The sequence below is a fragment of the Chiloscyllium plagiosum genome, unplaced genomic scaffold, assembly GCF_037043375.1.
Source record: "Chiloscyllium plagiosum isolate Xiang-an unplaced genomic scaffold, Cpla_swu_hap1 HiC_scaffold_14, whole genome shotgun sequence".
NCBI lineage: Eukaryota > Metazoa > Chordata > Chondrichthyes > Orectolobiformes > Hemiscylliidae > Chiloscyllium > Chiloscyllium plagiosum.
Window position 1 is genome coordinate 58,419,526 of NW_028270152.1, and position 22,366 is coordinate 58,441,891.

General features: G+C 41.4%; 1 protein-coding gene across 7 annotated transcripts in view; it reads right to left on the reverse strand.

Moving 5' to 3' along the window:
- LOC122559093 (contactin-4-like) overlaps positions 1-22,366 on the reverse strand; it is a 2,514,776-nt gene that overhangs the window by 2,492,347 nt on the left and 63 nt on the right. For 3 of the 7 annotated variants that reach the window (XM_087994472.1, XM_087994459.1, XM_087994462.1), the window contains exon 1: positions 21,251-21,295. The exons of 1 other annotated variant lie outside the window; for it this stretch is intronic. The gene's annotated coding sequence lies outside the window, so the exon portion shown is untranslated. Of the gene's footprint in view, positions 1-21,250; positions 21,298-22,366 lie in introns of those variants that run through there. 3 more of the 7 variants (XM_087994471.1, XM_087994460.1, XM_087994470.1) reach the window with 3 other exon arrangements.

The following is a 22,366-nucleotide window of genomic DNA, read 5'->3' on the forward strand; positions in this document are numbered from 1 at the left end:
TTTTTAAAATGTTGGCAAAATTGTCTTAAAGATCCTTGCTTTAAAAATTAAGTCCAGTTGATATTAGTCTTAATAGTTCAGTTAAAAATGCAAGGTGATTCCAATTGCAAGCAATGAACATAAGAACTAAGGGCAGGAGAAAGCAATTCAGTCCCTTACATCTTTTCTGTCATTTAACATGATCATGGCTGACCTCATCTTGCCCTCAGTTCCACTTTCCTGTCCATGCCGCACAATCCTTTAATCTATTACTAATTCAAAACCTGTTTATGACCTTTGTAAATTTACTCAGTGTCCCAGCATCCATTGCACTCAGGGTAGTGAATTCAACAGATTTTATGCACCTTTGAGTGAAGTAATTCCCCTCATCTGCCATTCCTTAGCCTAAACTATGACCTCACACTCTAGATGCAAGGGGAAGTATTCACTCAACGTCTATTTTGTCAATCTCCTAAAGCATCTTAGATCCTTCAATTGGATCTCCTCTCATTCTCTTAAATTCAAGTGACTAAAGGCCTGGACTGCTCAATCTCTCCTCAGAAAACAAGTCTTTCAGATCTGGAATTAATCTGCTGAACCTTTCTGAACTGCTTCCAATGTAATTACTCAAATAATGGGACCAAAACTGGACATAGTACCACAGATGCAGTCACACCAGTGCCTTGTACAGTTGCAATAACACTTCCCGACTTTTATATTTGATTCCTTTAGCAATAAAAGCCAAAGTCCTATTTGCCCTCCACACTTGTAACTAACAATGGCACCTAATTCGAATAAATTTGCTCATTCAATGAGGGCAAGTTTGCCATGGCAGGTTTGTTGAGGATTTAACTGAAGGTAGATCTAATTGGCAAATTTTCAGAATTTAAAACCAGGTCCTTGGTCACTGGGAGGCCTCAATAGTCTTAAAATCTGGCTTTCACGAATTTAGAGCTCCAGTTGTGGACATATACTGCAACAAACTATAAACAAATCAATGAGAACTGAATACAAATCTCCTCTACTCCTGAATACTATACCTTTACAAACATTTGCAAGTCAGCACGTGACAAATTCAAATGTGCACTAGTCGCATCAGTGGCAACACGGTGAGCATCAACTTGACCTTCATAGCACAGCCTAAATCTCACCAACATCCAGATACACGAAGTATTATAGCACTACTCCCCAGAAAAATATCAGAAACAGTATCCGACGTTATGATGCCCAATGGGTTGGTCAGGGTAACTGTGATTCTTTGCTGCTGCTAGAGCTGCAGATTTGCCCAAGGTGTGCATTGCGTCAACACCAAGACACACAATGTATTCAACCATTAATCGCCGAGCAGCCATTATACACTCTGAAGGCAATATGACGACATCTATTTTCTTTCCAGCTCTCTGGCATGTGGGACTCCTGAACTTGAATGATAAGATGTACCCCAGACCACTCTCCAATGTTGCACTATATGTATTGCACTTTTCAAACGCTGATGCATCGATCTTTATTGTTAGAATAAACAGAATAGCACAAATCAAGCCACGATGTAGTCATTGATCTGCTTTAAGTTTTGCTACTGTAGCAGTAAATTTGTTTGTGGACCACAATTAATATTGTTATTCTCACAAGGTTAACAGATTGGTTACAGATCTGTAATGATAGATTATACAGTCATATTTTATTATTTTCATGTGAGCGTTGTGCCTGGGTTCGGAATTATACCCTTTCTCTCTTATCAAGAATTACAAAAGTTAAAGCAAAGCTGGCTATCATTTATTTATGTTAATACTTAAAAGGGTTTGCCATTTTCTAAAGCTTCAATATTATCTTTATTTGCTACTTCTTCCAAATGCAATCTGATCCTGAAGACAGCCTTTTAGTTAGCCTTTGTAACAAACAGAGCATAAAACATCCAACGAACTTCAAGAGTCAATGAGCACCAGCAGACAGCTCTTTGCCCTTCTTTAATTGAAACCATATTTTATTCCAATCTCAGTCTTGAAATATTTCCAACGCCCTTCTCAACTGGTAACGTTTTTTCCCTATCACTCACTGCTGAAAGAGTCTCAGCCTCTGCTGTTCCTTTAACAATGGAAAGTAAAGTCGTCTACATTATCACTTCATGAAAATACTTCAATGGAGTCTAGCAGTATCATTTAGTGCAGCAACTTCTATTTTGTAAAAGTAAGATTCCTCAATAAACTACTCCTTTTATTTCTGTGTTACTTAAAAGAAGCATTTGGATAGAAGTAAATTATTTATTCCGCTTGAAGTGGATAGGTAGAAGCTCAAATATATAGAGTCATAAAGTCACATAGCATGGAAACAGACTCGTTGGTCCAACTCTTCAGTGCCAACCACATTTCCTAAACTTAACGTAGGCCCACTTGCCTGCATTTGGCCTATAGCCCTCTAATTTTTTACTACTCATGTACCTGTCCAAATGTCTTTTAAATGTTGTAACTGTGCCTGCATCTACTAATTCCTCTGGTAGTTCATTCCACAGTCGAAAAGTGTGCTGTTGGAAAAGCACAGCAGGTCAGGCAGCATCCGAGAAGCAGGAGAATCGACATTTCAGGCATGAGCTCTTCATCGAGAATGTGGAGGGGGAAGGGGGCTGAGTGATAAATAGGAAGGTGAGGGTGGGGCTGGGGGTAGCAGCTGGGAAGGCGATAGGTAGATACAGGTAGGGGGTGATGCTGATAGATTGGAGGCGAGTGAATAGGTGAGAAGGAAGATGGACAGATCGAATAGTTCAAGAAGGTGGTGCCGAGTTGGAGGAGGGGAGATGAGGAAACTGGTGAAATCGACATTGATGCCATGAAGGTCCAAGGCAGAAGTAGAGATGTTTTTCCTCCAGGTATCAGGTGAGTTAGATTTGGAGTTGGGGGAGGCCCAGGACTTGCATGTTCTTTACCACTTGGAAGGGGGAGTTGAAGTGGTCAGCCATAGGGCGGTGGGGTCATTTGGTATGTGTGTCCCAGAGATGTTCCCTGAAACATTCTGCGAGTTGTCGCCCTATCTCCCCAGTGTAGAGGAGACCACATCAAGAACAATGGACACAGTAGATGAAATGTTTCGACGTGCAGGAAAATCTCTGCTGTAGGTGGAAAGATTCTTTGGGGGCGCTGGACGGAGGTGGGGTGGGGTGGGGCGGAGGTGTGGTTGCAGGTTTTACGCCTTTTGCAGTGGCTAGGGAAAATGCTGGGAGTGAAGAGTAGGTTGTTTGGGCAGGGGGGTGCATAGATCTAATCATGGAGTTGCAGAGGGAATGGTCTCTGTGGAATGCTGATAAGGGTGTGGAAGGAAATGTATCTCTGGCGGTGGGCTCTGACTGTAGGTGGCAGAGGGTTTCTATCCTTGTTGCGGTTGGAAGGGTGGGGTTCAACAGTGGAGGTGTGGGAAGTGGAGGAGATGAGCTGGAGGGCATTGTTGACCACGTGGAAGAGGAAATTGCAGGCCATGAAATAGGAGGCCATTTGGGATGTCCTGGTTCATTCCACATACAACACACCCTCTGTGTGAAAATGTTGCCCCTTAGGTCCCTTTTAAATCTTTCTCCTCTCACCTTAAAATTATGCTATCTAGTTTTGAACTCCCCTACCCCAGGAATAAGACCTTAACTATTCACCTTAACAATGACCCTTATGATTTTTATAAACCTCTACAGCACACCAATTTGCTTGCATTTCAGATTTCCCACATTCACATTATTTTGTCTTCGTACAAGACCTCATCTGAATGATAACATAACTGAAGGCAGAGATTTACAAGTACTTCAATACAAGCAAAACACTACAAATGCTGGAAATCTGAAATAAAAGCAGAAAATGTGAGATAAACTCAGAAGGTATGGCAGCATCTGTTCAAGAATGATACGATTCTTTTCTTGATAACAGTCATATCAGACTCAAAACATTAACCTGTTTCTTTCTTCACTAATGCTGCCAGACCTGTTGTGTTTCTCCAGCATTTTATGTTCCTTTTAATTTCAAGTATTTCATTGATCGTCATTTCAGATTCTGTATCTCAGGGATTATAATTTTAGCATTTAGCCAAACAGTTGCCTGTTCTACTTTGTCTTTCAATAGAGATGTATCCAAATAAATCCCCCATGGGCATCATCTGACTATCACTTAATTCACCTTAAAATCATTCTCTTAATCAAACTGCAAAAAACATATTGTATTTTCCTAATAAGCATGACAATTAAAGCAGAGCTGAAAATGTGTTGCTGGAAAAGCGCAGCAGGTCAGGCAGCATCCAAGGAACAGGAGAATCGACGTTTCGGGCATAAGCCCTTGCCATTCCTGAAGAAGCTTTTCCAGCTACACATTTTCAGCTCTGATCTCCAGCATCTGCAGTCCTCACTTTCTCCTTGACAATTAAAGCAGTCAATTCCTCATCATATGAGGAATGTAAAAATTAATCAAATGAGATCACTCTTGATTATTGAAAGACACTGGAATTCCTCATATACTCATTTTTGAGATTAGATACTTGAAGTTATCAAATTCAATTCGATAAGAAATGCACTTTTAAAACAAAATTTATTCATGGGATGTCAGCATCACTGACAAGGTCAGGATTTATTACTCATCCTAAATTGCCATTAAGAAGGTCCTGGTGAGTCAAGTTCTTGAATCACTGCATTTCCTATGGTGAGACATGCCTATGTTGTGTTTCAGGATGTGGGGCATTTCCAGGGTTTTGACCAATGAAGAAACGACAACAAATTTCAAGTGAGGATGTGCCACAATTTTTGACGGAAACATGGAAATGATTGTGTTCTCATGCACTCTGCTATCTTTGTACTGCCAACTGTTAGGTTGAGATCACAGGTTTATCGATGTGTTGTGGAGAAAGTGAGGTCTGCAGATGCTGGAGATCAGAGCTGAAAATGTGTTGCTGGAAAAGCGCAGCAGGTCAGGCAGCATCCAGGGAACAGGAGAATCGACGTTTCAGGCATAAGCCTTTCCTGAAGAAGGGCTTGTGCCCGAACGTCAATTCTCCTGTTCCCTGGATGCTGCCTGACCTGCTGCGCTTTTCCAGCAACACATTTTCAGTATCGATGTGTTGTGAAAAGAAGTATTGTTGAGTTGCTGTAATTTATCTCACAGATGATAGATTCTGAAACCATGATGTACCTGTGGTAGCTGGAATGCAAGTTTAAGTTAATAGATGGGTGGCCAAACTAGTCCTTATTTTGTCCTGGATGATGCAGAGGTTTGTTCGTGGTGTTGGAGCCACACTCATGTGTTTCAACTAACTCCTGACTTGAAATGTTGAGAAGGTGTGGAAGGTCGGCAGGTGTGTCACTTACAGTAGAATATCCACTTCTCATCTTCTATGACAGTCACAGTCTGTTTGTAGCTTGTTTCAATAGATTGTCAAATTGGTGTTAGTAGTAGTTTGGGGGGATGTTGTTGGTGGTATTGGTTCAGCTTAATGATCGGAACAGTCATTGTTTAACCCTTGTCTGCCACAAATGTCTCTTGCTACTTACCAGGCCAAGCTTGACCGTTACTTCATCTTGCTGTATAGGTGGTCTATCTGAAGAATTACAAATAGAACTGAATACTGTGCATCCATCAGAATTTCAAACTCACACTGTGATACACTAAAGTTCTTCTGAGAATAGGCAGAAAAATTGAGCCTCTCAGTTGTTCTAAATGATAGCTATGTGATATGCTTTTTTGACCCTAGTCTTTCATGTTGTTTCACATTATGATATTATAATATTTCTTGTGACACAAATGTTCATTTATTGAGTACACTTCTGCATTCTATAATGCTTCTAGTCACTTCAACGTTCCATTTGTTCTTCTCAATATTCATAACATATTTTCCAGAGATATCCATGCACCAATAAGCTTCAAGTTCTCACTTCAATAATTAAAATGCTTCTCTTTATCAATGATTGATGGCAATTTATTAGTTTCCTCTTTAGACCCACTTCCTTTTTGGTCTTATTACTTAACATACTAAAACCCCACAGTTGTCCAAAAAATAATGAAAAATTCTATTTGGCATTTTGCTTTCTTATAACGGGAGAATATCAAAACCGCAGGAGCATAATTGTGCTTTGTTTATTAAATTAATGTGTTCTCAGTAGGGATTCTTCCATGCATATTCCATATAATCATCAAAACATGTTGATTTTGGCAAAGATAAAGCAGCATAAATGCACTTTCATTCAAATTGTGTCCTGATGCTTAAACACATATTTTGCATTAGATTTCCATAAACCTCTTGCAAAAAAGGCACATGGTTCAACATTTGTTTATTTTCAGTCACCTCATACATGTTATGCATAACTTCACTGTCACTTTTGCTCACGTCTAAGTTCATTTTCTATGTCTGCTTATGACAGGACAGCACCTAAATTACTAGCCTAGCTACTGCAGTACTGAATGAGCGGAAATGTCCTCCCGATCAATTGGTTTTGGTTAAAGGTTGGTGGCATATTTGACTACAAGCTAATTTTCCAGAAAAATATCCGCCTGTTTATTTTCACCACTGAAGCATTGCCCTGACTCAAGATCCACCTTGGCTCACCTTCTGCTGCAAGTCTCATCCATGTCTTTATTTGCATTGACTATTCCAACACATAGTTGGCCTCTTGTATTCAGACCTGTAAAATTGAGGTTATCCATACCTCTGCTGCCTCTAACTTGGCTCACATAAATTCCTGTTCTATTATTACCACCATTCTGACTGACCTACATTCTCCTTCTTGTTTTCAAATCCCTCCATGGCCCTGAACTTTTACTGTCATCTCCAGCCTCGCAAACTTCTGTATCTGAGCTCCTCAAATTCAGTTCTCTAGAACATCACTGATTTTAGCCTTTAGACCATGGGTAGCCATGCTCTCAGCACTGAGATTTTCTTCCTTACACTCTGTATCTCATTCCTCCTCTAACATACTCCATAAAATCTACATCTTTGACCAAGTTTTTAATTATCTGCCTGATACCTTCTTTTGTGGCTCAATGCTAATTTTTCTTAAATTAACTCATGGGACATAGGAGTCGCTGGCTGTCCAGCGTTTTTTTGCCCATCCCTAGTTGCCCTTGAGAAGGTGATGGTGTGCTTTTTTTTCACACATCTATGAAACACCTGGATTCTTTTCTTGTTGTGAGCACAATATAAATAGAAGTTGTTGTTGCAGCATGAAATACAACCAAACTGTCAGCAGCTGCACACTGAAAGGTTGAAGTCTCATTAAATTTAACATTCAATGATGCCAAATTAGTTTATTGACCTTCCCAGAATATTCTCCCAACTAAAAGCTAGTTAATGAAGGTAGTGAAACTGCTGTAATATAATTGTTACCATTTAATCAACGATTTTAATGTAATACAATTTTAAAAACAGATGTAGCTGACAGCTTTTCCGAGCATTTTTGCAGACAATCCCCTCACTCAACAACAACATCTTATATTAACTAACACCTCAACACAATGAAGCCTCTCAAGGACAACTTTATGAAACAAAACCTGATTTTACAATATAGAAGGAAATTTCAGATCAAATGACCAAAAGCTTGGCCAAAGAGGTGGGATTTAATATCGGAAGAAAGCAACATAGAGAGGCAGGGAGGTGGGGAAGGGGATTTCCGTTGCTCAGGGCAACAATAGGCATGGTTACTCACGCAAGGACATTATAATTCATGAATGTCTTAAATGCCAAACTTAGAGCAACATGGACATCTCAGAGGATTGTGGGGTGAAGCAGATTACTGAGATGAGAAGGGGTAAGGCCATGGAGAGATTTGAAAACAAGAATGTGAACCTGAAAGGATTACATTGCTTGACCTGGAGCATAAAAAGTCAACAATCACAACAGTGATTGGGGAAAAGGATTTTCTGTGATTTAAAACACGGAAGAGATTTTTATCAGCCTTCAAATGTACAGAGGTTAAAATAAAGACACCCAGGCAGTAATACATCAGGGTAGTTGAGAACGTAGATAACAAAAGCTGGTTTCAGTCAGACATGAACTGAGACAGGGAAGAAGTTGGGCAATGTTACAGAGGTGAAAATGTGGGTTGGAGTAATGGTACAATTATGGGATTGGGAATGCAGCTTAGGATCAAATCTGATACGAAGTTTGCAAATATACAGGGTTTATCTCAGACTGTAATGACACAGAGAGATGGAATTGGCAGCTGGACAGAAGACTGGGGATTGCAAATGGTAGCTTCACTCTTCCTACGATCTAATTAGTGGAAATGGCTTCTCATCGAAGAGTAGGTGTCAGATAAGCAGGCTTGTGTAATCATCCTACACTTGGGGCTTAAATTTTGAGCTGGTCCTGAAGTGGGCCTCTTTAAATGGGCAAGCTGCTTATGATTGTTTTCATAAGACTTCAGACCCGGTTTTGGATGGGTTTTGGTGTATCTGACTGAGGTTCGCATTTGATACCTCAGGCCCTGAAACTGGATGCCAAGAACGCATTCTCCTGCATTGAAGTGCACTCACCTCAAAGTTCTTCTGAGTGATTATTCAGCAAATGCCATTCTATTGTTGAGAAATATGGGAAGCAGAACATCACAGCTATGAAGAGTAGGCAGAGCCAAAAGAAATCAACCCCTTAAGACTTCCTTCCTTTTGGCAGCAAAAAAGATGAAAAGGATGTTGAAAATCAAATATATATTTTTACTTATTCTTTCATGAAGTGTGGGAATTATTGACAAGTATTTACATCCCTAATTGACCTGAGATAGAAAGGCACTTTCTTAAGCCACTGCAATCCATGTGGTATAGGTACGTTTGTCTGGAAGGGGGTTTCAGAACTTGGACCCAGCAAAAGTCATGGAACAGCAAGGTAGTTCCGAACTAGGATGGTGCATGTCATGGACTGGAGGTTGCAGATGGTGTTCATATGCAACTGCTGCCCCTGCCCTACTAGGTGTTAGCTGTCATGGGTTTAAAGGTAGACCTGATGAATTGAGTCACAAAAATGGACCAGAATTTACAAATTACTCATGGATACATTAAACTTTTAAATACAACATGTCTCTGTGTGTATTTTTTTTAAGAAATGCATGCAAGTAAAAATGTGGCTGAGGATGTAAATTAAATGCTATCTAAAGACCTTGTGTGGAGTATAGAGACCAAGAGGAATAATGGAATGTTGCACATATAGACTGAAATTTCCTTATGTCTTGTGAACGACAAGGGTATTTCAGGCACAACACTTCAAAAGGACAAATGTCATTCAAAAAGTGACCTATGACCCCACTGTGTATTGAGTCCCAGACTGCAGACATAGTATAATTTGAAAGAAAGGCACTTCTTGTCAAAAGACATGCTTGTGTCTTACTCTTCCAAAAATACACAAGAGGCTAAAGGCCAACAGCAACAGTTGGTCTGTGTGTCAACATGTGATTGAAGTTACACAGTGATGTGAAGGGGTACATCTGAGAACTTCCATGAGATACTCCAGCATGTGCAGGTAAAAATAAATAAACTGTTTCTGATTGCTGAAGACAAGTCATTACCAAGGTCATGGTTGAAGGAATCTGAATGAATTCCTTTCAGCTTTGGAGGAACCAAGAATTTCCAACCACTCAACAGCCACAGTCTTACTGGCAGCAATAGCTGCAAAAATTCCCCACCTATTTATCATGGGCAAGCCTGATCTGAACTGATAAATGCCTTCTTTACTTTTGGGACTCACCTCGGGTGGCATAGTGGTTCAGTGGTTCGCACTGCTACCTAACAGTATCACAGATCTGGGTTTGATTCCTGTCTCTGGTGACTCTATGTGGAGTTTGCACATTGTCTGTTTGGGTTTCCTCCGGGTGCTCCAGTTTCCACCCACAATTCAAAGATGTATAGGTCAGGTGAATTGGCCATGCTAAATTGCTTATAGTGTTTAGTGCATTAGGGGAATGAGTCTGGGTGGGCTACTCTTTGGCGGGTTGGTGTGGACTTGTTGGGCCAAAGGGCCTGTTTCCATACTGTAGGGAATCTAATTTATGTGTCACATTTTATTTTCTTGTGTTTTAGTAGCTAGTAAAGCTTAGTCATTCTTTAACTAAAGAACGCCTGGTTAAATTGGCTCTTCTTGCCACATAAATACATTTGGGCTAGGGAAAGGTATCCATGAGAGAAGGGACCCTTTTCAAATTAACTTCAATCTGATCAACTGAATAAAGAAGGAGAGCCAGTTTATTCCTGCCCACCCAGAATCATAATGAATTGGAAACCATCATCCAGGAATTGGTTGTAACAAATGTGAGCCTCATGTCTCAAATTGGTTTCACAGTTGACACAAACAAATTAGAAGAAAGAAAGTAAATTGATTCTTTGAAATCAGCTTTTAAAACTGCAAAAATTATTAACTGAAACTGTACTACTACTGAATGTATAGAAAGATCCACATTTGATACTAATGTTTTTGTAGAAGGATTTAAAAATTCTAACCTATGCATAGTGAGAAGATTCAATAAGGCACTTCTGAATAGGATTTCACCCTGAAAGGCAGAATAACCAAAGATCCTAATGATTTACAGATAGAATATGAGGACAATGAAATGGATAGAAGTAGCGAGATTAAAATTGGTGTATTAGAAAGTAGGATTTCAAAAAAAAGGAAAGACAAAGAAAAATAGAATGAGGAAAGAGAAAGAATGATAGAAGAAAGGAAAATAGAAAAAATGTGGCTGACAAGAAAAGAGAAAGAGAGCAAGGGACAGGAAGGGAATGGAAATAAGGAAGAAATTCAATACAGAGGCAAGGAAAGAAAGCTCAAATTAAAAGTTCTCAAAGTGAGGATTTAGAATCTTAGTATCCTTTGAAGATACTTAGGTGGCACAGTGGCTCAGTGGTTAGCACTGCTGCCTCACAGCGCCAGTGACCCAAGCTCGATTCCACCCATGGGTGCGCTTATGCGGGGTTTGCACATTCTCCTCATGTCTGTGTGGGTTTCCTTCCACAGTCCGAAGATATGCAGGTTAAGTGGGAAATTCACTGATAGGTAATTCTGGGTGGGGTTCTCTTTAGAGGATTGTTGTGGAATCGATGGGCTGTATGGTCTTCTTCCCCACTGTCAGGATTCTATGACACCAGTGGCTCAGACTTAAGGATGGAGTTTGTTCACTTAATTTCCACAATTCTTAAAGCAAAGGTGAAGGGGCTTTTTATCTCTTCCAAGCGGTAGCACAGCAAACATTGTAGTCAGTCTTTATTGCTGCCGAGTGAAGTTTCAGGGAAACCTCACAAGGTTTACTCCTTCTTGCCCAAGCAGCCGTTGATTATGAAATGGAAGAAGTCTATTTTAAGAGGATACTAGTCAATGTTTGGTGTATCTTCAGAAATACCATAACCTCAGGAAAGGGCTGGAATTTGAAAAGCATAACAGCTTGCTATTGGCCAGTGGGTGCATGCACTTAAACCGGAAGCCACTTACAAAAGACTACTTGAAATAATTCTCCTTGAGGAGTTTAAAAACTTGATGCCATTCCCAATAAATCCACGTTTGGAGGAATGACAGTAAGAAGGTCCAAGAAGGCAGTCACACAGGATGATGATTATTATCCACAAACCTCATCACCACAAAAATAAAATCTCTTCCCTCGTCACCCCTATCCACTGGGAAAGAATAAAATTGGAGCGAGCAATAAAAAAGTGAGCAACCAATGCATGAACACCCATGGGGCAGAAGGAAATGCCTGATACCATCCTCAGGACAGAAAGGGTGGTGCTGAGATGAAAAGTGGGGCCAAGCAGTGCTTAAAGAGAACCACACATCCAGACCAACTAAAGGAGGGTGCAGGGAAAACCACTGGGATTTATAGGCGGCACTTCACCCTGTTCAGTAAATGGAAATCTATCAGAAAGCCAAGCAAGGCAAGCTAGGGCTGACTGCAGTTGCAAATCCTTGTAAAGAGGTTTCTGAGAGTGTGAATGTATCTTTTAAAATTCATTCATGGGATGTGGATGTCACTGGTTCGGCCTGTATTTCTTGCCATTCCCTATGTTTCTTGCTAGGCCATTTGTAAGAGATAACTGCATTGCTGTGAGTCTGGAGTCATATGTACACCAAACAAGGTAATAATGGCAGCTTCCTTCCCTGAAGGACATTAATGAACCAGATGGGTTTCTCCTGACAATCAGCAATAGTTTCATGGTCCTCATTAGACTCTAAATTCCAGACTTTTAATTCGATTTAAATTCTACCATGTGCTGTGGCAGGACCCGAACCCAGGTCCCCAAATCGTTACAGGCATCTGTGGATTAATAGTCTAGTGCTAATATCACTAGACAACTACCTACTCTTTTACAAATTATACAAATCCCTGAGAGTTAGCAGGACTTTTTATCCAAAGAAAGAGTAACCAGGGTGAGGTGAGGATGCCTGTAGTAAACTCTAGTGCCCACCAGAGAGCAATGTGCTCGGAAAGGGATTGAAGGAGATTGCATGCCCATCTCCCTTTACAAGGTGCATCTGCGGGTATATCTTCCAAAATTCTGTAGACCCTGGAGTAATTCTTACATATTGGTGGGTGGGAAATGCAAATTTAAAAAGGAAGAGAAAAACAAAGGATTACAGAACATGATTTGGAGTTGCCGGTGTTGGACTGGGGTGTACAAAGTTAAAAATCACACAACACCAGGTTATAGTCCAACAGGTTTAATTGGAAGCACTAGCTTTCTGAGTGTTGCTCCTTCATCAGGTGGTTGTGGAGAAAATGCTTGGAGTCTCTCAGTAAAGGCACCATTACAAAACATATGGAAAGCATTAATATAAACAGAAAAAAAACAGCTTGTGATGAAAACAAATTGGGGACCCTCTCCCAAACGCCAATTGTATCAAAAGTTGCTTTGGTGGGTCTTGTAGTTGGTACAGGTAGTACAAAACATTGAGATTGTGCATCAGCAATGGAGGGATTAAATGGGCTGCCAGTCAAAAGGCAGCCCATTTTGTCTTCCTTGGTGATGTTTTTCTTAAGTGTTGTCGGAGCTATTCTCATTCATTCAGCAGTTATCAGTAACTTACATGAGGTAGGTTTCCCAGAACAAACTAGGCTAAGTAATACCAATCCCTCTCATAAATACAGAAAAATACATGTTTTGTTTTGATGTGTTAACGACCTTTGTTTCTTTTCGTAACAGTTAACAGGCAATTACTCTGCTCCATTAAGATCCTTAAAGTATGTCTTGTCTAATGCAGCCAATCAGTTTTATGCAAAGTTATTCCTGAAATTTTAATGCCCCTATTACTGCATTCTGAAGTCTGGGAACCAGAGATCTAGTTGGACTCCGAATGTCCAGTGTTGTAAAGAGATCCATTGAGAAGAAATTCACTAAGTAATTACATATTCCTGCAAAGTATCATTGATATATGACTGCCCAAATACCTAACCTCAGCTAGGTCAGCAGATGCTGGAGATCAGAGTCAAAGTGTGTGGTGCTGGAAAAGCACAGCAGGTCAGGCAGCATCCGAGGTGCAGGAGAATCAATGTTTCGGGTCAGAGCGCTTCATCATTCCTGCTCCTCAGATGCTGTCTGACCTGCTGTGCTTTTCCAGCAACACACTCACGAACCGAACCTCAGCTGTCAAGTCTAGTGCAAACGGTGGCTTAGAATTATGGATGGCACAGTGTTTAGCACTGTTGCCTCACAGAACCAGGGCCCTGGGTTCAATTCCAGCCTCGAGCAATTGGTTGTATGTTCTCCTGTGCCAGAGTGGGCTTCCTCAGAGTGCTCTGGCTTTAAAGTCACAAAGATGTGCAGGTTAGATGGTTTGGCCATGTTAAATTGTCCAGAGATATGCCATGTTGGTGGGATGGCTATGGGCGAGATGCTCTTCAAAGGGTTGGTGTGGACTTGATGGGCCAAATAGCCTACTTCCACATGGTCGGGATTCTATAAAGTCAGAAATCCAAAAACTCTTTCTGTTAAGTCTCTCATAATGAACACTCCCTATGACCTAAAACAGTCATCATTCAACTTATTGGTTAACTTTTTACTTCCCTATTTTTTGTAAGGAGTATAACTGAAGTCGCTGTACCTGGGGACCTTATATCTAAGATGGTGCCATAAGCAGCGATTTATACACTCTTCACTGTACTTATTTAATTAAATGTGACAATAAAGCTAATTCTAATCCTAACTGTGTACACCTGTAAGTTTGCAAAGATTGCAAAAGATTTATCCCTTATCCTTCCACAATTTTTCTTTTAAAAGGATTGAAGCCATCTAAATAGATTAACGAACAGTTTGCAGTAATGAAATTCTATTAAGTAAATGCAGTGCAGATGGAACATTTTATTGACTGAGCAAAAAACAGTACCTGTGGAAACAAATGCTGGTTAATGCCCTTCACTGTACATTTTATTTCAATTTAATAAACATTTACACCATTAAGAAGATTAAACCTATCTGCAAATCAAATGAAGGCAGTTATTGTCTTGTGGTATTAGCTTAATACATTTTGAAAACATCTGGTGATCAACTGAGTAGGATGCAACAGTGAGACAAATATATATATGGAGTCAGATACTAATATGGTGGATTGACAAGAAGTAGTGACATACAAGATAAACACTGAACATTACCATTTTGAATTAGTTACAAAAGTTATTAATTGAACATTTAACTAAATCTTTATACTGGGGGCGTGAAATTCAAGAGTACATTCTGTGGCTAACAGCACAAAGAACACCTCAAGGTGGATTTTCACCTCCAACACCTGGGTGATAAATTTGTAAAGCATACCATCTGCCATTATTTAGATTCTTTCATTTCCACTATAATCTGACTAACAGGCAGGTTCCATCTGGCAGGTTCCAACCAGCCTGATTCTTGTCAAGGTGCTGAAAATTAAAATCATCCTTTATTCTACCCTACCATTGCTGTAATTTTTCTCTTTGGCAGAATGTGATGACTCCTTGGAACGCTATAATTCCACAGGTATTGGACACCCCTTTGCATACCCATCAAAATTGCTATTATTAATGGCTCAGTCTTGCCAAGTAAAAATTTGTTGGCTGTTTAACTGCAGACTTGGTCAAGGACAAATTCAATTCTGTCCTCAACCAACATCACACTTACGCCATGATTCACTGAAATCAAGAGCAGCACGTAATGACTGATACTCCCCACCCTAATTCAAACTACTTATCTACTTATCACAGTCCCAGTACCACCCTGGCTGAGAGCACCAACGCTGGGAACTGAATATTGGAACTTGCACATTCAGTTAGGAAGGGTTCAATTAATTAACTCACTATGCTATCAAGTCAAAAGTCATCCTTTTATCTCAACCTTAACTTGACATTAGGAAATGCAGTTTCTGATGATTGTAATAGGCTTCATCATTTCATACTTCACAGATATATTTGTGGATAGCACAAATGTGTTGTAACTTTCAAGTTTTTAGATGCCAGTTAATGCTATTGCAGTCTTAAGAACATTGTTGAAACTTTTATGAGGGTAGAGCTTCAACTTTGGTTGCTGTCAACTGAGCAATAAAATAATGCTTGGCTTCTGATTTTTTTTTGTCCAAGTTTCCAGTCAAATTCAATGCATATTACCAAACAGGTTCGATGAGCAAGGTCAACAGAGCAGTTTTTTAGAATACACTTAATTTTACATTTCTTGCATTGGAAAATACTTATTGACTTATTCAAAAATAATACACCTATGTTATTGTGTGGCTCGCTGAAAATGGTTGGATTAAAAAGCATAAGCATGTCAATCAAATGGCTTAGTGGTAGTGTCCTTACCTCTGGCGCGGGAGGCCTGGGTTCAAGTACCACCTGCTCCAGATGTGTGCATTAACATCTCTGAACAGGTTAATTAAAAAAAAATTTAATACCTAGTTCAAAAACTGGCTAGATCTAACCTTAAATAACAAAGAATGGCTTTACAAACCTACACAGAACCATGTTGCACGAATTTCTCAATAAATTAAATATCGTTTACTGTTTAAAAGCTTTGGAGAGGGTGCCTGACAGGGCCCTCGGTACTGAAACAAGGTTTAGTTTTAACAGATTCTTAGAAAGATCTGCACATGGATGCATGAGCAGAATCTCTGTATCACGACGAATTTGATCAGAACATTTGGGTATTTTTGTGGGTAGGGTTGACTCTCAGCAAAATTACTACCAAACCAATGCAAAAGAAACTGTGATGCATGCTGGATGTAATTTTCCCTTAAAATTCTTTGATCTTTTGCACTGGTTTAAACCGCTTTGGAAACAGAAAAATGTCCAACACCACTCCACTAGCACTCCAATAGCAAACTTCTGCAAGCTTTGCCACCATCCTACCCAATCGGCCACATCTACCCATTCAATCAAAAATATATTTTTTAACATCTTTCTATATAAAATTTGTTTAAGTTGTATTTTTGGGGACTTGTCGAATGGTCCTTTTCAATACTTTTATTGAAAAGGACCATTTAACATGTCCCAAAAAATACAACTTAAACAAAATTTATATTGGAAGTTTCATTTTTAAAAATATCATTTCGACACAGGTAATTCACAGTCTTATTATCAATATCAATGTAACTGCATGATGAGCATCAACGTTCAAACACGAAATGGATCTGTTCTTTGCATTCATCGGGTGAGGATGCTCACAGAGCTTTGTGGGAGGATCTACTGCAGGTTATCCCAGGGCACTAAAAAAGCAAGATGCTCTTATTAGTCTGGAGGAACTGACTTGCATCCTCAACCAGCTCTTCAGGGGCCAATCCCCGGGCTAGATAAGCTTACCATGAAATTTCACATGCTGAATGGCTATGGGTGACTCCTGAAGGAATGTTTAACAACTGAGGAAATATCCCTCTCATAGCATGGAGCCATCATCAGCTCTGTTGCCAAAGAGCAAAGATCTTAAAACTGGCACCATCTCTCTCTCTCTTTCCTAAGCACAGACAGTTAATTTACATCACATTAGTGTCAATGTGCTTTGGTATTGACTTGACCACATGGTCAATTCAACCAGTGCTACATTGACCCAGGACATGACTATTGATGATAACATCTATCTGTTTAAGGATCTAGTCCATCTTTCCCAGAGAACTGGTCTGTCAACTGCCTTCCTTTCCTTTCATCATGAAAAAAGCATTCAACAGGGTCAATCATAAATATTTCTTCAGGACTCTGTGGACATTCAGGTTCAATTCACAGTTTGTCATCCAGATCTGACTTCAGTACAGCACCACCCAAGTGTATGAATATGGTTAACAGGTCCTTGATGATACATCTTCACTTCAGGAGAGCAGTGAGTCAGACAACCCTTCTCTTGCTGATTATATTTTATTTGTGTTGAGCGATTCCTGTGCTTCCTGTGTTGAGTTTGGCTCCACACAATCAGGCATGGAGTTAGTCCTCTTGCCTTATGCTCCTAAGTTCCAGAGACCCTGCTGACCTGTGAGAGCTAAGAGAAAGTGAGGACTGCAGATGCTGGAGATCAGAGCTGAAAAATGTGTTGGTGGAAAAGCTTATGCCCGAAACGTCGATTCTCCTGCTCCTTTGATGCTGCCTGACCTGTGAGAGCACCAAGATGTACTCTGCAGAGTCCTCCACCAGGTTCAACTTTGGAAACATGCTCTGGGTTCCTGTTCAGTCAGTGGCAGGTAGACTATAAGCTGTAGGAGCTCAGGCATTTCAATTCAAGTACTACACATCTCCTTGACTTGGGAGTTTAGCTTAGCTCTGATGAGGAATATTATTCAGTCTACCGACAGAGGCTGGAGGCCAAATTTGCCATTCACCTAAGGTCCCGGACATGACAGCTTCAAGTGCTGTCCTACAGTGACTCCTACTGTTGAGTGTTCATCATAAACCAACTGATTGCTGCCAGGTTGTAGTCCTGATTGATCACTTTGATCCTTCCCCTGAAGCTTTTGACAAAGATACAGAAGATCATTGTCCACTTTTTCTGGGACACATGGCAGCACTGGATAATTGCTGAGGTACAGAGTCTTCCACTTGTAAGGGTAATCAGACATTGGATTATCTTCATACTCAGGTGGCAATCTTCTGACCCTGCAGCAATTTCTTTACATCAAGCCCTCTCCAAGATGGTGCATCCTGCCAATGTGTACCTTCTGTCAGGTCCACATCCTCAGTTATGGCATGCAGCTCCTGTTGATAGTCCATTCTGGTCTCTGTAACAGTTCACAGGAGTTGCCTATCTAATGCCAGGATCTGATTAATGTATGGGACTTGTTTGCCTACCGCTGGAGCTCTCCTACATCAGGAGTAGCAGCTGTCATCAGGAACTGTTATGTAAGAGCCCAGACCTCCATCAATCTGATTTCTAGTGGCTGACAGAGGAGAGAGTTTGGAATTTTGTGGTGACAAGACTCCATTATCTGCTGCATGGCAGGGGAGCAGGCTGGGTGATGCCACAGAAACTGCTGGGCTGACATAGATTAATGTGCAGCTCATGGCCTTAGCCATCCAGAACTCCAAAGCAGTGGTGCTCTGTCCAACAAAGCACTCACGGTGTCCAGACAGCTCAGACCAGGTGAGCTCCATCTGAACTAAGTCCCATTCTAATAGGATATCACATTGGCCCCAGGACCTCCCAAACCCTCCCTCAAAGTCCTATTCTCCATAATTTCAACTGGCACAAGTAAACTTTCCACACTTCCTTCCAATCAGAATTGAGGAGTGTGGATTATTGCTGCATACACTTTACTTCCTTACCTTTGTCAGCCATTTTGATATTTCCTGGCAATCCCATACTATCAGGGGTTAAAAACATTCATGGACTCCCAGGTCTCTTGTGATATTTGCAACCTCAAAAAGTCCATGGAGCATACATATATAGGTTATAACAGACTTTGGGCACCTGTTTACAGGGGCTGCTTCTAGTATTTATCTCTACTTTAGCCATCTACACATGGTTTTTGGACACCCAATATAGCAAGGGTAGAGGCAAGTCAAACAGCTTGCTTAAAGTGTTGCTCATTGGCCTGGTCAAGGTGGCTATTAATAGTTCTAGTCAGTAGGCAATGGAGAGGTCGCTATATGTGATTGGCTGCCTCTCTTTTATGGCAACATTTGCACCAAGGTGCCCTTGTAGAGGAAGCACAAGTTCTCGGCTAATACTTTCCTGGCTTTCTATGATTGGTTGCTATTGCGGAGCTATGATGCATTACCATCCCCACATAATATTGTAACTTTAATTAAGAAACTGTAAAATTATAGTTTTCGTTACCTGGTTGCACTGGTCTTCAATAATTTTGTTTGTTTATTATTCCTGTACACCCACCTACTGCTTATTTATCTGGTTCTTTCCAATGCTCCTGGCAACTTGATGAACATACAGACTTAAAGGAACCTTTGTTTCCTCCAGCTGCTCACATCCTAACCCACATCAAATCTAATTCAATCAACCACTCATATTCTTTGTGATAAAGGTCACAAAGGTCTCCAATTGGCCTCTCCCTTCCTTTCACTACAACACTTTCTTGCAGTTCCCTCCCCTGCAAGAACTCTGCTCCCTTGAAAATTCTGTTTCCCACCACCTCTCTGTTGGCCAACTCTTCCATTGCCTTGGCTCCATATTCTACATCTCTCCCTCTTCCCACCCTTTAAAATCCTCCTGTTGGACATTCATCATGTCACCTTCATGGTTTGGAATCCATTGTTCTGTCTGATTACCTTGCAATGAAGCATGAGATTTGTTTTCCTTAATAAAGATGGATATAAACCATTGTTGCATTTAAATGAATATATAGTGACTATGTTGAAAACGGAAAATAAGGAATTCAAGTGGAAATTTCAGGGAATGAAGTCCACAAATTCATGAGCTCGGCCTTCACTGTAGCCTATTGTAACAGGACATTAGTTATATCTGGGGAGGATTAGTCGGAAAGTGTACTGAAAATGACACAAGAGGCGATGGGTGGAGATTGGACATTTTCCCTCCAGAGAGAACTGGAAGCAATGACCATGCCACTTGCATAAGTCAGGTCATGGTTACAGTTAATCAGACTGTAGAGAAGCGAACAGGGTCAGGGGGAGCACTCTCTCAAACAGTCTGGACATCAATCAGTTCAGTTGGATCAAATATATTTTAAAAATTAGCAACATCCAGACAGTGCATGCACCTTTTTTTTTGGAGGAGTCTTGCGCTATATTGGTTCTGTATTCATCCTTGGTCACTGCCTAGTCAGAGGAAAAAATTGTTTGCATTCACCAATTGGCAGCAGAACCTGTAACCTCCACCGGAGTATAAAGGGAGAGTGAGGAAGGGCACTTAATGAGGTTCTCCGTGCTACCTTTTTCGGAACACACGTATATGCATTCATTTTATTGCTGGTTTTCTTTTCAAACATCTGTTACGACACTACATTGAGCATTACAGAAAACAATTAAAACGTGCCCGCATCTGATTCACACTGTGCGCTCCGATGGAATTAGAGCTGGAGTGTTTCAAATCATTTTTGACGAGTCCAAAAATGTCACTGCAGCCACCAAAAGCAACATGAAAATAAAATCACTAAGTTCGCCACTTGTGAGTCTTGCTTGCGGGACGAGGGCAATTTCAGTGGAAACACGAAATAGGTACACCTCAGAAATGAATTCGCTGTTACTTCAGAACAGTTACAGCACTGTAACGCTCACCCAGATACAATGAAACCTGGCCGACACTGTTCATGGTTAAAGACCATCCAGCGCATAATTAAAACGGGATTTTTTTTTAAAAAAAAGAAAACACAGGCACATATTGCGTGATAAATACATCAACAAATCAAAACCATGTCAACAATCCTCACGCACAGAAAACACACGTTCGACAAAACAGCAGGAGCTGCTCCTCACAAGTGTCAACACACACACAAACACAGAATGATCTGCTTTCCGAGCAGCCCCGCTTTTCAGACCCGATTGGCTGTGAAAACTTTAGTGGGGGGGGGGGGGGGGCAGAGGAAATAAAAATAAAACAGCCCCCTCCCTGCGAAGATCAGGTCAGCATTCGGGGAGCAGGGGTAAGAGTGAGCGCGTCCAACCCCCACCTCAGTGAGCCGCTTTCAGGGTCACTTTTGCCAAAGGGGAGCGGAGGGATGGGGAGGCGGGGGTGTCCATTGCATATTGCCCACCCTCCCCGATCCCCGAGCCGGCACTGGCACACTCTCACCGGATTTCACATGCAAGGTGACAGCGGCTTCCCCTTCCCGCGCCAGCCGCCGCTGCTCAACAACGAGGCAGCACCGCGTTTCCCATCAAGGGAAGGTTTCTCTCTCTCACACACTCTGTCTCTGAGCTGCCCGCTCTCTTGTCAAGTCTTACCCCCAGCTCGGCTCCAGTTGTCCGGCAGAGCACCCAGGAGCTGCTGTCCCCTCAGCACCGTGACTGGCGCAAACGATGTCCCTCCCTCCCCGCCTCAGCACCAAGTGCCCACCTCCACTTTATTTTAAGAGAGTGTGTGTGTGTGTGTGTGCCTTTGGAAAAAAAAATCCCTTATCAAATGGAGCAGCTTTGCCTCGTTACGCCCGTGCGTCACCGGCTCTCTCTGAATACGTCTCTCCCTCCCCCCTCTACCTCACCTCATTATCTCCCCTGAAGATGGGAGAGGGAGCTCACTGTTTCTCTCTCTCTCTCTCTGTCCTCAAAACAAAAAAAGGAGAGACAAAAATCAAAGTCACAAGGTGAAGAAGGCGACCCGCCTCATTAGCGGCGGAGAAATGGAACAGGAAGGACGGGTGGGGCGTTCGTTCTGGGGAGGTGACTGAGACCTCTCTGGGTGCTGGAGGGTGGGGGGGAAATTTCAGGACCTCAGGTAGCCCTCCCCTCAAGTCTGGAGTTTGCAAACAGGATTTGCCCGATGGTTTCCGGGGTGGGGAAATACACATTTCCCCCCTCTCTCTCGGAATAGAACATAAACTGTAATATTGCCCGCATGTGCCTTGAGATTGGCAGTTCATGTCAACACGGTCGCTGTACACCTCGGGCGACAGGCTACATGCAAGTGGCTTGATATTTGCCTTGGGCAACATCCCTGCCCACTCTCTTGCCCGCTTGGCAGGGCAAGTTGTACATTCCCAGAGCCCTCCTCCTAATCTTTGGATTCAGTTGTTTATTTTGTGTGTGTGTGTGTGGTTGTTAAAAAAAACAGTGCGCGTGGGTTCTCTGAGAACCCAAAACAAACTCTTACGGTCAACCAAGGTAAAATGGAAGAAGGAAGCTCGGATTTCAAATCTTAGTACCCACCTTATGACATGGGCATCACTCTCCCTCTGGGGGCACGCTGGGGAGAGGGGTGTGCAAAAGCTTTTATTAAGAGTGTTGATTCATTGCCACCGCAACTGGCACACGAAGGCAAACTTTGAGACCCAGTTTCTTTTTACTGAAACGTGACACGCGAAAAAAAAAAGAATGTTATTTCAACCCCACTCACCCCCAACA